General features: G+C 42.0%; 2 protein-coding genes across 7 annotated transcripts in view; one reads left to right on the top strand and one right to left on the bottom strand.

Annotated features, from left to right (window-relative positions):
• PATJ (PATJ crumbs cell polarity complex component) overlaps positions 1 to 12996 on the bottom strand; it is a 1201300-nt gene extending 1188304 nt beyond the window's left edge. For 3 of the 6 annotated variants that reach the window (XM_069232547.1, XM_069232548.1, XM_069232549.1), the window contains exon 1: positions 12853 to 12983. The gene's annotated coding sequence lies outside the window, so the exon portion shown is untranslated. Of the gene's footprint in view, positions 1 to 12836 lie in introns of all 6 variants that reach the window. The other 3 variants (XM_069232550.1, XM_069232545.1, XM_069232546.1) reach the window with 2 other exon arrangements.
• Positions 12997 to 13303: 307 nt separating this feature from the next.
• Positions 13304 to 15930, top strand: part of TM2D1 (TM2 domain containing 1) — a 178571-nt gene continuing 175944 nt past the window's right edge. The window contains exon 1 of the mRNA XM_069232551.1: positions 13304 to 13467. The gene's annotated coding sequence lies outside the window, so the exon portion shown is untranslated. The remainder of the gene's footprint in view (positions 13468 to 15930) is intronic.

The following is a 15930-nucleotide window of genomic DNA, read 5'->3' on the forward strand; positions in this document are numbered from 1 at the left end:
GCTACATATCAAAGCATAAGACATTAGCGTTCTAATGTGTACGCACGCATTTGTAATCTAGGGAACAGCAGAATATGAACGTCAATTATCTTGCAGTAACACAAATGTCAAGTAGAAACTATAATTCATCTTCCATAGGAGAGTGCATTATGACAGTTTGAGGTAGTTATTAAAATCATACGGAGAAATGTTGGTAAACATATATTTAAGAATCATTCACTGAATGTTTAGTTTTCAGGAATTACATTTTCCACCAAGTACAAAGAGTTGGTTCCAAAGAGGTATTGCTAAGATATATCAATTCACTATTTCAAATATGCTAACAGCCTTTTTTGCGAGATTTACCAAGGATATCTCATTACCTTTGGTTGTCCACTACCTCCCATGACATCACTGACCAGCAGAAGAGACGAGTCAGAGTGGGAGAGTTCAGACTTTTAAATTTTCCCTTTTTATCCTATTCCCTTTTCCCAATCTGTACCACTGGCTCTCATATCCCTGTGAATGTGGTAATTGGTGGAGGTGGTGACAGATGAAAGAATGCATCACATCCGCTGGATTCGAGCACAAGGTTAGTGAATCCTGGCAAATTTCATATTAGATGTTTAAGCAAAACACCTGGCTAAAGCTGTTAATAAACAAGGTTCTCGTTTCCTTAAACACGTTAACCAGTTTGATGCAGCCTGGGCAGGTTTCTGTCCAAGCAGAGGGAATGAGTTATTCTGGTGCCATCCTGTATGTACTTTGCATGAAGGAGAATATTTGTGTTGTCATGGCCTTGAGTGTACTGAATCCTTTGATCCTAAGTAAGACTGCTGACCATAGCATTTTCATTTCCTGATTGGCATCAATGAGCATCCAGGATACACAGCAGGGATGCAGCACATACTACACAGCGGACAGACATCAAAAGGTCAAATTTCCCTCACTAGCTGTCTTGTAAGCAATGTTTCACACATGTCTCATGTCCAACCAGTGCTCTATAACGCCTACATGGCTCCACTGACAGTGCTCATTACTTTAATCTTTGCCTTCTGTACCAATAGTGACACCACCAAGGTCATTTTTAGGACTGGGTCTGATCTGGATGACACACCTAGTAGATTTCGGAGTTGCTGGGCTACCAAATGTTTAGTTAAAATGGAGGTTATACTTTTGGATGGTCCCCCTTTCACCTGCTCCATATTTTAGCCTTACTCTTGGACTCTGTTCCATATCTGTCCCAGTGTGAGATCTTAGATTTAAATTTGGCAATGGGTTTTCTATGGACCCTGAGGTTCAGGGAGTATCTATGCCCCCGATCTGCGCACCAGTGGGTGCAGAAAGCCCACTAGATGCCAGTGAATGTCTTCTTTTAAATATATATGGATGAGGGCTGCCCATCATGGGCATGGCTATGCCCCCATCCCAACTAATTGAGGCAACAGTCTTTCTGCCCACCTTAGGAGGCAGATAGAAGTAATTACACCCAATCTGCTTCCCCTTCCCCTGGGGGTCAGAAATCCCAGTAGACTCTTGAGACTGAATTCATACAATACTTTTTGGGGGGAGCATCTCCGCAAGCATGGGCCAGTGCTCCCCCCATCCTGATGCCAAAGAGACTTTCTGTCCCTCCTGTGCGGGGGAGGATAGGCTATTCACCCCTCAATCTGCCACCCCCCTCTTGGGGGGGGGGGGGACAGAAACTCTATTAGACACCAGGGATTTCAAAATGCTGCCAAAACAAACAAAAGGATGGGTCTTTCGGACTCCCTGGGGAAGATAAGAGGCTAGCCACAAACAGTGGGTGGGGGAGAGGGGGGCACAAAATCCACCTGACACCAGGGATTTTGCTTTGGGGGCAAAAGAAATTGGTGCAAGTGTTGCACTATGGCACTGGCCACACGCATCCCAAAAGGGACAAACCAGTTTTCCCCACCGCACCCAACGGAAGACAGGAGGTCTGCCCCCAATTTGGCCCCAGAAAGTCCACTGTGTAGCAGGAATATATTTTGTATTAAAATAATGTGGTAGGTTTTGCCCATCCTAACATCAGGTCCCAAGCTCGCCCCCCAAAACCTCAACAGTCTGTATGCTCCCCTGTGGACTACAGCATCCCAAACGAACGGCAAGCGAGAGGGCATTTGATTCTTTTGGGTATTGCTTCTACATATGGGCCAGGAGAGTGTAGCTAACCTCCAATATCATCCCACTTGCAAAGGTGAATAGCTGCATTTTTGGGCCTGGATAGGCTGTTACCTGGAAAAACCTACCAGACCCAGGCAGGTTTGAAAACTAGACAGCTGGAGGAGTCCAGGGTGGTGTGCTTCGCATGCATCCCATGCCATTTTCTTACCCACAAGCCTCAAACTTTGACTAGAAACACAAATTTTCATCACATTTCTGGAATATGCGGGGAGCAACAAATTTCCTATCACACTGCATTTTCTGTCGCAAACATTAGGCCTCCCCACAGAAGTGAGGTACCAACTTTATCAGGAGAGTGTGGCAATGCAGGATGGAAGGGAGCTGGTGGCTTCCTGCAGATTCCGTCACAGAAATTTGAGGACAATCTGTTTTTGGTCAAAGTTTGAGGTTTCAAAGGATTCTTTTAAAATAAACCTGGTGAGAGCCACACAAGTCATTCCACTCTGGATTCTCCTGGGTGTCTAGTTTTTAGAAAATGTGCAAGTTTGCTAGTTTCTCTAGGTGCCAGTGAAGCTAGGGCCCAAAATTTACAACTACCCACTTTACAAAAAAAAAAAAAAAAACATTTTGCAGTGAAAAAATGTGATGTATCCATGTTGCATTTTGGGCAGTTTCCTGTGTCGGGCACTAGGCCTACCTACACAAGTGAGGTACCACTTTCATCAGAAGACTTGTGGGGGAATGCTGGGTAGAAGGAAGTTTACAGCTACTCACATATTCTAGAACTTTCAAAAACAGAAGAGAGAGGAAATGTGTGGGGTTTTTTTTTGTCAAGGTTTGACGTTTGCAAGGGATTCTGGGTAAAACAACATGGTGTGAGCCACGCAAGTCACCCCATCCTGGATTACCCTGGGTGTCTAGTTTTCAACAATGTACAGGTTTGCTAGGTTTCCCTAGGTGCTGGCTAAGCTAGGGCCCAAAATCCACGACTGCACAAAAAAACATCATTTCAGTGGAAAAATCTGATGTATCTATGTTGCGTTTTACACCATTTGCTGTCACAAGGACTAGGCCTACGCCTACTCACACAAGTGAGGTACTATTTTTATCGGAAGACAGGTGGGAGCATAGACTAGTATAATATTTGTTATTAGTCATTGGATTTTAATTCATCTGTGCCTTCCAAATGTAAGCCAGTGTGTAAGAAAGAAGACATTTTAAAACAATACGCTCTAAATAATATGCTTGTACTGGTACCCACATTTTAGAGATGTACAAATAATACATTTCATATTTTGTGCCCATTTCAGAAATCCATAAAATTCCTTGAGGCCCATTTTTCACTCTACATATTTCACCATATGAATTGGTCTAAGAGCTACACAATGAAAAACCATTGTATGGTGTAGTTCAGTTGTTGGCTCTGGGTACCTTTGGGTTCTTGGAGAACCTACAAACCCTATATATCTCCACAGTCAAAAGGGTAAGCAAACATAATGGTACATCGTTTTTTGAAGTCAGCCATTGTGACAAAGAGTTACAGGTGAAAACATTGTCACAAATGACTGACTTGTCCTACTCTTTTTCAATATTTCCTTTATTTCAACTGTTAATTTCTTTGGGAACTCCTTGGGGTATCTACACATATGATGCCTTGCTCAATTCAGAATGTTGTCTACTTTTCAGAAATATATAGCTTTCCTGGGTCACCCATGAATTTTACAGTGGTTTCTACCACAAACTGAAAGTAGGCTGAAGGCACCAAAAAAGAAAAAAAAAAAAAAAAGAAAAAAAACTGCCTCTTTGAAACTTTGGTAAAAAAATAGTTTTTTTGATTCAGCTCTGCAAGTTCCTGAAAACTAGGAAGGTGGTCACTTTAGCACAGACAACCGTTAGTTGATGTCATTTTTAGGGAAAAAACGACGCTTTTATCCAAAGCACTTTCTCTTATTTTTAAAAAAAAAACTCAAAATGTATCTACAAGTTTGGCTATTTTCTCGGTCCCCTCCAGGGGAATCCACAAACCCGGAGCACCTTTAGAATTCCGAGGATGTTGATAAAAAAGGACACAAATTTGGTCTGGATAGCTTATGCTGACAAAACGTTATGGAGGCTTAAACACAAACTACCCCCAAATAGCCAAAAAAAGGGCTTAGCAATGGGGAGGTGGGGAGGGTTGAAGGCCCAACAGTTAAGGGGTTAAATCTAATACTTCAAAAATACCCTTTCTTTCTTTCTGTAGCCAAAGGTCCATGTAAAGTCTGAAGCGCTGCTTTTTGGGCCTATTATGGGAACGTCTTTAAATCTTTTTTTCCTCAAAGAAAGCTCTACAAATATATTAAAATTGCACCTCTTCCTCCGGGCTGCACAGGGCTTATTTCAGATTACTGAAGTAAACTGTGCTAAACTTGCTTTTTCTCCCATTCTCCTATCTAGTTCTTAAAATGTGGAATTCTCTCCTGTGCCACATAAGACTCAATTCTAACTATGTATAGTTTCAACACAGACTTAAAAGCTGGCTTTTCCAATCTGAATAGTGTGGTGCTCCAAAATACCAGCAGAAACGTCTTAAATACACCCAGGAAATCCGATGGGGTTAGAGCGCGTAGTGTAAAACTGATATTCGATCACTCACCTGATCAGTCCAAGAACATACATCTGTATGCATTACCAACCTTAATAAGTCCTAAAGTTACATCCCTGCTAAATAAATGAAACTTATATAGCACAGAGACTGAGGTAGATGGAAATACCTTCTACTGCAGGGCCCTATCTCTTTAAGTAATATTAGGAATATAACTGATATTAATAATATTAACTTCTTGTTTCCACATAGCCTCTAGGTGGTTTGAATAACCTTGGTGTTTTTTTATTATTTCATCTATCTGCTCATCAGAATCGGTAATTGACAAAAAGCATATTTTCTCTGTTTTCCCTGACAAAGATGCTGTTGCTCCCAGAACCAGTTTTACACCATGACATCTGATGTTCACTTAAGAATTTTGGTATGAGGATAATAATTGGCAAATTACTGTGCTCATTGAATTTGAAGAGAGAGATATATAAAGTGTACCTTCCGGGAAGCAAGAAAGGAAGGAAAACTCATTTTCAAGAGGTCGAATGAAGCAATTTAGTTTAAATGCAGCCTAAGTCATTTCCTGAGTTCTCAACTTTAAAAAAAAGTTCTGTTGTGAAACTATACTAAGTAGCTTGGCTGCATGTGGCATTTGTTTCGCTGATCACTCATCACAAATCAGCAACTTTATTTAATGCCTCAGTTGCCTATACTGATTTGCTTTCTCCACCCTTGCGCATAATGTAATACACCGACTCCATTCTAATGAATGCAATTTATCCATGAAACAAGTTTTTTGTGCAACTTAAATAATTCCTGCTGTATGTGCCTTAAGGCCACATACTACCTCAAAATACAATCTGTGCCCAACAATGTAAGCTAGAACTGCCTAACGATCACATTTATCTTTCCTGCCAGTTTCTTTAGGGTAGTGCGCATAAATATAAAGTACATGTACTAGTAGACTATGGTCTGCTTCTGGCTTCCTCCAAATGGCTCTTCTAATATGACAACCACCCCCTTTTCCAATCCCCTCCTTCCTCAAATATGCGAGTCGAGGATTACCGAGCACATGTTTTCAGCACCGACTTTAAACGTGGGCGCCACATTTACGTTGGTACCTCCAAAAGAGAAACAAGTGAATGTATGCAATGCTTTAAGTGGGATGAAAACGTTTTTTTGGGTGTGGAGGCGGGGTGTGTGTTAAAGACGCATAAACACGAATAGTTTCCTCTATGTGAGGCCTAAAATATGTGAGCTAGAATCCTGTGCTTCACAAATCGTGCCACCTGTCTGCTATTTGGGTGCCTCTCAGTTTTCAGTTATTGCATCTTGACAAATCACACACCAAAAATACACCCAACAAGCCAATCCTATTGGCTTTACCTATGCTTATTAGCAGTATCAGATAAACCAATAACAAGAAGCATTTTTCTGTGAATAATCAGCAATCAAAATGTTCCAATTCTTAAAATATCCCACAGAATAAACATTATTAGTGTCTGTGGAAAGGGTAGTGGTCAATGGAGTGCATCAATCGCTCTAAATCTCCCCTTAACATCACTTTCCTCTTCAATCCCTCAAATTATGTTTATCACTTACACCTCCTCCCGCTCCATCTTTCTGAAATCCTCAACCTGCATATCTCACATTACCTCCGTCTTAGTTCACCACTATTTTTCACTCCTGCCTTCCTGCGTGCCCTTCACCATGATGTCTCTCTTCCCTAAAAAACAGAATTATCTTTTCCTTTGGCACAGTCAATATTTCAACACCCTGAAGACATTTTAAAATAAATTCTAATTACTAATGACACACATTTCTGGTCATTGTTCTATGCAAAGAGACCAACGACTAAATGAGTGATGAGTATGTGATTTTTTTTTTAGGAGTCCCTGGGCATTCAGAAACTAATGGGCTCAGATTGTATCAACCACAGTTAAAAATGTACCACTGGTGTCCAGACCATACTATTGAATCCAAAACCGATCACCAAACACACTTGTTTAGCACTAGACTCAGGATGGTAACATCAAGCAGTCCAGGATTTATGCAGGGAGGTGGACTAGGATTAGAGACTTGGATCTCATTAAACATTAAGTAACAACAATGAATCTGTTATCTAGCCAGCGCTTAAAATTAAGGAAACAAGAAGTACTTTAGTTCTACGTACACTGAAAATATATTTCCTGTAAGGCACAGAGAGGAATAGTTCTAGCGTACCAATGGAAAATGGTACACACAGATGATGCAGTCTATTTAGACAATGGCATCGGCTTTTAGCCCACTGCTGGAAAATCACGATGAAGCCTACGGAAGTGATACTTGTGGGATTTGTTATTTCTCTTAGTGACAGTTTAGGTTTCCTCAGCATGGCAGGTGCAATGCTGTGGCACCTCTGTCCACTGTGGAATAGTTTGTGAGGTCTTCCTGTGCAGATGGCTGCTGCACACAGTGCGGTAAACAGGAATAAGCCAATTCCTGACAGAGTGTGGTGCACTGTCTACTGTGTGCAAACAGTGAGGCTCCCAACTCCTGCCCAGTTGTCAGATTTCTAGCACTGCTGCATGCAGTGTCAAGTCCGCCATGACCGCTCCAGCAACTGTCAGTCAGATGTGACCTAGGGGTAGCAGAGCTCACAGTGACAGAGATCTTGATGCCTATATCTTCCTCTGGCCAAATACCCAATACCCCCCCCCCAATACACACACACACTCCAAACAAACAGGTCCAGCAGTGCCATCCCTACTGCCTTCTCTCAACACATTGTTTTTCTTGAACGTACAATCATACCCAAAGATTGAATTTGTCTTAGCGCTTTGATTGTCACGAGAGCTAAGCCACAGAGGGAATTCTCTTTCTGGACGATTACCAGAAACCTTCAGCACATGCGTTGATTTATACTCTCCTGGGTAGACACAGCCAGGCCTTGGGACCTTCTCACAGCTTCTTGGTGTTGGGCGCAACCCCTGTCTCAGTAGTGACATTGCTCTGCCCCTGCCAGCTCCCCTTCATGAACAGAGTCTCCTTCATGTGTGGACACCTCCCGTGCCACCTATTTACAGTCACTGAGCTACTGCCTAAATCAGTTGTAGGCAGCCCCTCCTGGTAGCCTACTCAACTCTTCCCCAGGTTACTGGTCCTTAAGCTGCCTAGGGGTGTTTGCAGTCAGCGCCCCAGTCCTGGAGTTCAAACAAATGTCCCTGTCAACACTGGTGTGGGACTCCTCCAAAACAAGCAGTTGCCCACCCTCGGTCTCAGCACTGCCACACCTCCGGTGGATGTTGACTTCTCTCAGCAAATAATATGTGTTTTGGAAACACAACAGTATCTGATGATCTTATCTGTCCCAGTGCTTCAGCACTTTGCAGCTCTAGGTCACTAGTGGGAATTCTCCTGGCAGATTCCCAACAAGCTTCAGCACAGGTGTTAAGTCAGTCTCTTCTGGGTGAACACATAATGGCCTCCAGACCTTCTCAATGCTTCTTGATGCTGGTTATATCACTTGGTGCAGTAGTGGGGTTATTTTACCCTTTGCAGCCTTCGCTTATCTTGAGAAATGTGTCCTTCATGCACATACACATACAAGGCCCCTTGTCTGCAGTCAGTGAGCTCTCATGAGAAGTTGGGTTATTAGTTGAGGTGGGCAACTGTCCACTTCAAGAAATAATCACAACCTTGGCAAGGTGAACACTCCAAGTCACTAAATTAACCTGAGCTCAACCCGCTTGTATCTTTGTACAAAGCAGATAGGCTTAACTTAGGCAATACGCAAAGTATTTATACAATACCAAAACAATAACAAAGCAAAAATACAAAACAATACAAATCCCAAACTGATTTAGAAAATAGAGTAAAATAAAATAAACACAAATCCAATCAGGGGAACCAGAGATATGATTTTTTATTTTAAGTAGGAATAGCGCCAAGAAGCACAAAGTGCCAATGATAGTCAATGGCGTAGTAGACAGAGACCTGATTGCAATTTGAGGCTGACTGCGACGGAGTGCAGGTCAGATACACCAACCAGGTTCATCCTTGTCAAAGATTTTACCATCTGACTTAGTCCCTTAAGTCCCAATCCACCACAGAAATAGAGGTCTAAAGCCCCCACGACCTCAGGGGAGCCACCTAAGAGACTCACAAGGTGAAAGCCAGAGGCTGACAGCAGGATCCAGTCCAGGTCCAGTTGCTACTGGTCAGATGGGTAGTTGCAGGAAAAGGCATCTTATAGCGCCTTGTGTCCCTAAAGCTTTAACAGGATGGTAGCCTTATGAGCCTTGAAGTTCAATTCTTTTTTCTGGGTACAAGCAGGAGCCAAAAAAAATGATAGTCCATGTCTGTGGTAAACCAGGACCTCGCAGCAACTTGAGGATGACCACAGTGGAGAATGGATCGGATACATGAACCACGTTTGTTGCGGTCACAGATTTTGTCATCTGACTTAGGGCCCAATTTACAGTTTGGCGGATGGTATACTCCACCACAAATGTGACAGATATTAGGTCCACTGTATTAAAATTGGATATAATCATGGGTTCTTGTAATTCCGCGGATGGGATATCCATACTATTTGTCACAGAGTACTCCATCCAGCAAACTCTAAACCAGGCCCTTTGTCTTTTAAGTCCCAGCCACCCCCAGGAGTACACTTCTAAACCCCCTTCACCAGGACTTAGGGGAGGCACTTTGAGTGTACAAGGTGTCAGGCAGATGCCAACTGTAGGCTCCAATCCAGGACCACTTGCCAATGTCCAGCTGGGTAATTTAAGGAAAAGGCCTCTTGCAGCTGGATGTCTCCCTGTAGCCACACAGGAGGTCAGCCAAATGACCGCTGGAGTACACTTCTTCGACCTGGTTAGAAGAGAGAGCAGATCTAGTTTCAGGTTCCTCATCGGTCACAGCTAGCAGGTCCAGTCCTATTTGAAATTTCCACAGGTCCAGCGATTGTTCAGTAGTCAGTGTCAGGAAGCGCCATATTTATGTCCGACACCAACTAGTGGGTGGGTGTGACTCATGGGCACACCCTAAACAATGTTGCAAATCTTTCTGGGGCCAGACCTCACCACTTTTTCAGTAGTTCCAGTTTGTGTTACAGCCAACTGGCCCAAAATGCCACGTACCAAGGCATATTCAATATGGTGAAAGTCTTCAGCCACACTGTGTTGGACACTAAGGAGTGGGGATGTGTCTGGGGAGTATACTATGGTAATCCTAGTATCCGTCCACATTAACACCAAAATTCATTTTGAAGCAGGCACTGTACCCACAACAAACCCAGAGACAGAAGTCAGGTAGGAGAACAGCAGAACCCTTCAGCAGCCAGACAGAGAATACACAAAATGTCTTGGCATCCTGTTCTCGCACTTTCAAGTGCACATAGATTTGTCAAGCATGGTTTAACAGTGTGGTGTAAAAAGATGCCCACAGCCCAAATTTTGAATATTCTGTGGAGCTGAGAGGAGTCAACTCTGATCATCCAGTTCAGTCTATTGCTTGCGCCTCTGAGGCGCTTCACACCTTGTTCACACTTCTTCAAGGCTGACCACAGGCTGAGAGCTGGACTGGCTTATGCTGATTAGCCTGACAGTTCGGCAGGTAAAGTGTAAATTTCTAAAAGTTACTTTTACTTAATATTTATTAAAAGGCAGACCACCATTTCATTGGATTTTAAATGACTATTAAAATTAGTGATTTAATTGTTTTTCTAGCTGGTACCATTCCCAAGATGCATAATTAATATTTTAATCTGTACCATGGTTGCCTACATAGGACAACTAGGCTTGCCACAGTGAAAATAGCATTTAGGCATTTTCACCGCCAGGACACAGTAACATTAATTTTCTACATGTCCCACTTTTAAACAGCATGCACCTTACCTCGTGGGCCACAAGGCTTACATAAAAATGAATTATTAATGTTTAAAATTGAGGTTTATAACATGCCAAAAAGAGTTATTTCAATAGGTTGCATTGCAGGTTTTACACTGCTGCAGTCAGGATCCAATGGTAGGTTTGAAGGCATGTTTTATTTTGTCTCATTACCAGATGGCACAATAAGTGCTGCAGTCCACAGGTGACAAATAACTTATCATGCATGGGTGTATTTCCTCACCATATATTATGGACATATAGAAAAGTTAAATAGTCAGGTAGGGATTAGACAATGTCTCTATGTTTTAGGGGTCAGAGCACATTTACTGGGCACTGGACAGCAGTGCCCTAGTGTGCAGATTCTAAAAAAGTCAGTTACAGGCAGCCCTCCCGTCAGACTAGTAAACTTCCCCAGGTTACTGGTCTCAAAACTGGAAAAGGGAGTTGGCAGTCAGCACACCAACCCTGGAGCTCAAACAAATCTCCTGGTCACCACTTGTGGGGGTCTCCAGGCATCTGGTTAGGAAATCTTGTAACACTGACTGAAAATTTCCATATCACCATTGGAGCCAATCCCTGTGTACATCAGAAGTTCAGCTCTGGGAAGTTCTCACCTTATGCGATTTCCATACAGACTGGAAAAGCTGTGGTATTTGTGACAAGTGAGAGCAGGATGGCAAGACTAACAGGGAGTCTGCTCTCAGAAACAATCCAAAACAAGAAAACACGGGTTAGCGAGGTTACTCCTTTTAACTACCTGTTAGATTGTGTGGTAGCCTCTCCCAGAGAACAATGGGCCAGGAAGGAGAAGGTGTAACGCCCTAGCTGCAAATGGGTGCCCTGTGCCTTTTGCTAATTTTAGCTACACTGTCTCCCCCACAAAAGAGATCCTTGAAACTTCTGAGTGGAGCCCTGTGATAAACATCTGCTTTCTGGGCTCTCGCTCCAAGTCTCCATCTTAGATACAACAAAAATAAACTCATTACAGAATAGAACCCACTGTGCTGGTAGGTGTATGCGCTATTTGTTCTCCACATGGATTCTTAACATACAAGTAACACGTGCATATACAGCCTCTACACACCCATAGAGCACATACGGGCTAAATGCATAGAACTCAAGGATGAACAAAGACTCCAGTCATAGGGGACTGGCAGAGCAATTTAAGAACGTATGAGACCAGTAAGCTGAGATCCAAAGCAGGTAACATAAAAAAAGGCAGCCCTACATTATGTTCACTTTGCTCCCACAACTGTCAATTCTTCTATTGCCTGAGGAGAGGACAGTAGTCTTTGCTAAGAAAAAAAATATATAAAAAAATAATAATAAATAAGGGAAGCAGGCTTGGTGTGACCTCCCGAAAACAGACCCTTACTCCGGGTCATGCGTTTAGGTTGATATTTTTCCACAATCGTATATGAAAGGGAGTAGAAAAAAACACTGACGTTTATGGGGACTTCGAAGCAGTGATACACATTCTCCAGAGCCAGGCAGAGGGCCTGTCCCCATCCCAACAATGAGCACGTTTATGTGCCATGGTCACGAAGCTGGGACTGCCTTCAGCCCCAACTTCAGAGCTCTCATTCGCGCCCACAGCCCACCCACATGGAGGCAACTCATTGCACAGGACGCATTACTGATAAGTCTTATGTTGCATTAAAGGAAACTACAGACCCATATATTCTGGAAAAAAGTAAATATTTTAAGATGAAGAAAAACACTTGAAATGTACACATGGAAGGGATCACCGACAGATATTATAGTGCGTTTCACAGTCATTTTTGAGAAATCGAGCGGTATTTTGCCTGTAAAGCAAAAGACGTGAAAATAAGTCATGGTAGGACACTTTTCAAGGCTAGTTTTTATTTACTTCCGCATGTGAAATAAAGACAATTTCCTTGCGATAGCATGCCCTGAAGAAATATACAGAAAACTCTCAAAGGCAGTGATTGATAGGGAAGGCTCATAATCAGGCTCTCTGGTAGGGAACACATGTGCTGAATGTCTTTGGAACGAATACAACAAAACAGAATAATCCTTAATGGGTGTTTTAACTAATTTGCACTTTAGTTCTCAATATGGCAAAATAAGAAAGGGCATAGTTGCCAACGTAGCATCGGTGCTTTAAACCTATTTTTTCGTTCCCACAGCTTGAAACTTTTGGTTTGATCGTAAAGGAAGGATAGGACTTGCAACTGAAACGCATTTATCTGACCCACACAAACAGGTAAACTCAGGAAACAATATAAAGACTTTCTTACTACGTTTGTTCACTACCTGTCCAGAATTTCACCAGACAGTCCGTTACTTAAAGAAATCCGGTGTCCGTTTACACTTCTTCACCTGAGGTCTTCTTCCCCGTACTTTACGGAGAGCAACATCGGAGATTTGCACACCCAGGTGTTCACCAAACAGTCAGGTATGAGGAAACATATTCTATTGGTTGTGGCAAAATGAGGTCGCCGTGGATTGGCTGAGTTACTACAGCAAGGGGCAAGCTAAGGACAGAAATATTGTTTGTTGTCCATTGGGTGAGCAGGCTCGGAGTCAATGCGTTGGTTTGCGATTGGCTAAGAAAACCTATCCTAGTCATTCATTGGACGATGGTTTTAGAGAGTGTTATGCAACTGGTCAGAAATTTGGCTGCTTCAGTTCCTGGACTTCCATAGGAGCGCTGTGGGGGTAATGGAAAGCTTTACTCCGACGCTACCTCTCCGTCACTAGACGTCGACTCCGCCCTGGATCGGGTTGTGTTATCATCCGTTTCCGCAAGCAACTGGACGGCACCTACGTCAGGCAACGTGTCCCCCCCCATCTACGGCAGCAACTATTTCTTTCTGTTTCCCCTCACGTATTGTGGTTCAGCACACGGACCGGAGCCACTGCAAGAAGGTATGATTAGCGCGCAGGACTGCCCCTACCAGCCTCCGGTAGGGATTGCTTCTTGATGATTTAAACCCGTTCTGATCAGGCCAGGTTACAAGCTTCCCGGTGTTATTTTCGGCCACATTACTGCCCGTTAGAATCTTTTTAATTGTATCTCTTGGGTTTTAGACTTTTCAGGCTTGGAAGCTGCAAAAAGTACACACAAACACCAACAAATTAGAAACAAACAATGACGGATCCAAACGCAACTGTGTTGCATGAATTATTTATGCCGTTCTGTACGGTGAGGACTATACCCAGAGGTGTTAAAGACAAATACAGAGATATACAGAGAATAAAGCACGCACTAATAATGAATATTGACGACAACATGTGAATAAGTATAGGGCTAGCGAAGGTGTCGTACAGTTTTGAGGTAGAGGCGTGATAAGTAAGCAGGGCTCAGTGGAAAGTCAAGTCCGAAAGGATTTTGGGGAGACAAAAAATGAAGTGAAAATAATCTGAGAATGTTTTCATTTCCCATTTAGAGATTATCGTTCAGGTTGTGGTAAGAAAGTACAGAAGCTGGGAGTTTCTCACTGTTGTAGCAGTCTATGAAGGGAATTGCATCATAAATCATTGTTGTGTATTTTTTTGTTATTTTTTTTTTTTTAAGGTTGGGAATCCTAGAAGCAGCGCTTCCGGAGATTGTGACACCTTATATTATTTCATATTATTATCATAAGGTGTCACGTAATAGGGTAAAGTCATCTATTACCCTTAGAGGTCGACTTGAATCTTTGGACTCAGACAAGAATAAGAGAACATCCAAACAGACAAATTAAGCCAATAAACATCAAATATATTATCTAATAATCAAATATTCAAATTGGAGTCAGTAATTTATACACACCATGACCTATGTGACCATGAATTACCAGACCTGTGTATTACAATTTCAACATGTATTGCCTTATGTTAACAATGCTAAGATGACATAAATCATGCTCAAGACCATACCATAGATGTACAAGAACAACACAGGCTAACCAAAGTGTCTGGAGAATCTCAATCTAGCTAAAGCATTACTCATTAGGCACTCCTTAACAACAATGCAGAATAACAACAATAGTATATGGAAATTAGAAAGAGTATACATTTAGTTATTGGAGATTAATTAATCACAATCGATAATTTTTTTTGGATCAGGCAACCTTAACTATTACTCAAATTCGTTAAGCATGTTTGGGCTTCATGCAAAAAGAACAAGCATTTGCAATGCAATGGGTCTCATGTTTGCTCGAGTTAGAGCTATTAGCATTGCATAACTGGACTTTTCATGCCACATAGATTGAAAATGAAAAGTAAAACGGTTAACATAAGCAAGCTGATTCAAAGCACCACAGCCTCCATGAGCGCGTAGGAGAGACACAAAAGGAAAAATAAGTTCTCTAACAGTCAGACGTATCAGCAAACGTGCAATTTTCCATGAAACAGGGTCAGTGGCCAAGGTGGTAAAAAAATTGCCCCAAGGAGGGACAAACGTAAAACATTTACCAATGATAACAAAGGATTTTTGAAAGGCAAGCACATGAACAAGTGATAGTAATGGGCATGTGGTGGGCGTCATTAAAAGCACAAAAATAGATTGCCACAGGTCAGAGCACTCGCGCTCTCGACCTAAAAATGAGACAAAAATGAATTTGGAAAACATCTTACTGTGGAGCTAACTAAAATATGCGGTTGGATTTTCTAAAGGAGAAAACTGAAAAACCTTCATGAAAGACAATTGCACATTTTGTTATACCTCGCCTCCTAAATGAATCAGCAGACAGCAATGTCTTCATCAACGGAGCATCAGGTCTTCATTTGGCAGTGATAACGTGTCCCTTTTATAATATTTTATTACACATCAGGACTCGTTTTAGGCCAATGAATCTTTTGACCTAGTTGAGAGACACCTTGGGACAAGATAGCTAATCAATATATCAATCAATACATCAGTAATATCATCAATATTTATCATGACAATGCATTTCACTTTAGTCAAAGTCATTAATCATTTCAAAGACGCTACCATGACCTTTCAGTCATGAATAACCACACCTTGTTTAGTAGAATTATGAGTTTTATTCCCTATTAATTACAGTCTAATAGCAAATGCGTTAATCTCAACACCAAGAAACATAATAGCATAGTCACAATATGGCAACTTTGATAAGCTTTCATTAAAGCGAGAATCACAAACATCAGTGCATTACACGGCGTGAACATAAATCAATTTGGCAGAGTATTAATAACGCTTTGGCTCAACAAAGCATAATCTTTGTCGTTTGTCTATTTGCGTCAGTTTGATGAACACCTGTCCTAACCACTGATTAGCATTCGCATGTTGGGCTTCATGCAAAACAATTTAGAACACCAATTTGGAAAACATCTAGCTAAGGTCTCTATCAAAACAAGCAGTTGGTACCTAGAAAGGAAAAGCAA

Source organism: Pleurodeles waltl, chromosome 4_2, assembly GCF_031143425.1.
Source record: "Pleurodeles waltl isolate 20211129_DDA chromosome 4_2, aPleWal1.hap1.20221129, whole genome shotgun sequence".
Classification (NCBI taxonomy): Eukaryota; Metazoa; Chordata; class Amphibia; order Caudata; family Salamandridae; genus Pleurodeles; species Pleurodeles waltl.